This window comes from Sinocyclocheilus rhinocerous, unplaced genomic scaffold (genome assembly GCF_001515625.1).
Source record: "Sinocyclocheilus rhinocerous isolate Xijiao unplaced genomic scaffold, SAMN03320098_v1.1 scaffold2863, whole genome shotgun sequence".
NCBI classification, from domain to species: Eukaryota; Metazoa; Chordata; class Actinopteri; order Cypriniformes; family Cyprinidae; genus Sinocyclocheilus; species Sinocyclocheilus rhinocerous.
Window position 1 is genome coordinate 39211 of NW_015661892.1, and position 1554 is coordinate 40764.

General features: G+C 28.1%; 1 long non-coding RNA gene across 1 annotated transcript in view; it reads left to right on the forward strand.

Moving 5' to 3' along the window:
- The window catches only part of LOC107726854 (uncharacterized), a 1616-nt gene extending 355 nt beyond the window's left edge, over positions 1 to 1261 (forward strand). Inside the window, exon 2 of the long non-coding RNA XR_001638304.1 lies at positions 1210 to 1261. This is a non-coding gene — a long non-coding RNA (uncharacterized LOC107726854). The remainder of the gene's footprint in view (positions 1 to 1209) is intronic.
- Positions 1262 to 1554: the final 293 nt, after the last annotated feature.

Consider the following 1554-nt stretch of genomic DNA (forward strand, 5'->3'; position numbering starts at 1 on the left):
ACACATGCACACGCACACACACACACACACTCTCACTCTCACACAAACACACACACACACACACACATGCACGCACACACACGTGGTCTAAAAATACAAATATAAGTGAAGTCGCTAGACATTTCAATGCTGCTTTTAGTACTATTTTATATACTATTACTATATATATAATATTAGTATTATTATTCTATTATATATAATACAACTTAAGTTAAATAATTTAATGATTTTAGTTGAAGCTTATTATATTTCTAGAAATGAAAATTTATATAAATACACATTCATGTGGATATTTATATCTCAGGGTTATTATAATAATTAAAACTATCAAAATCATTAAAAAAAACATTTTACATTTTCGTTACTAGAAATAAAATAAACTTCAACTAAAATAAAATATTGTAACACACTTAAGCTTATTTAATTTTTTCTACATTTCTCATTTTTCATTTAGTTTAATATGATGTACTAAAATAACAAAGTAAAACTGAAATAAAAATTAATAAAAACGGTATACTTATAAACTATGATATAGACACATTTTTGGAAAAAAACTCACTTTTTGAAATATGTTATATATAAAGTAATGTGTCTGTGTAATGTGTCTATACATATATATATATATATATATATAGTATAAAGAAAAGCTATTCGAGTGTGTGTGTATTTAGGTTGTTTTAGTTTACATTTGGATTTTTGTTTCAAACTCTGGTTGTATATTACTAATAAACATTGTGGTAAAGGTAGAATATATATATATATATATATATATATATATGAATTAATATATACACACAGATATTTTCATACACATACTCAATGAATACTCCCATATAACAATTTTATAATTTATGGTCATTATTGGTTAAATTAAATTAAACATTAAATTTAAATTCATAAATATATGTTTTAAATTCTCAATAACCTGAACAAATATCAATGTCCCACTCCCATATAACTGTTTTAAAATTTAGAGTTGTTATTGAAAGGAATACTCAATTTAATAACAAAGAAATCACTTTGTTTACATGCTGCTTATGCATGTTGTGAGAAACAGGTCTAATAAAGGGTAGAGAATAGATGCACACAGATATTTTCATACTTGAATGACTGTACTGTAAAAACACTAATATTGATACATTTTTCTTTCAATATCAATGTGATACCAGATAACAGTATATTTGACTCCTGTGTTTGTGTTTTTAACAGAGGCAGGAGAGGTTCACGGACTGCACGGCTCTGTTGGAAATGGAAAAGAAGGTGAGTTTACAGAACACAATTCTGCTGAACTAATGAAAAGCATTACTGTATATATTATAGATGTTTTCAATCTTATGATGTCAGTCCACATGCTCGTTTTCTCTGCGTTTCAGGAGAAAAAGATGTTAGAGAGGCGTGCCGCTGAGTTGGAAGAGGAGTTGAAGGTGAGAGCGTGTGATCACGGAAGACTTGTTCTGATTGGCTCTCGTTCACTCAGTTCTGGATGCTGATTGGCTGAGAGGCTACTGAAGCATTTCTTTTCACTGAAATGTTGTGAATGCATATATTAATACT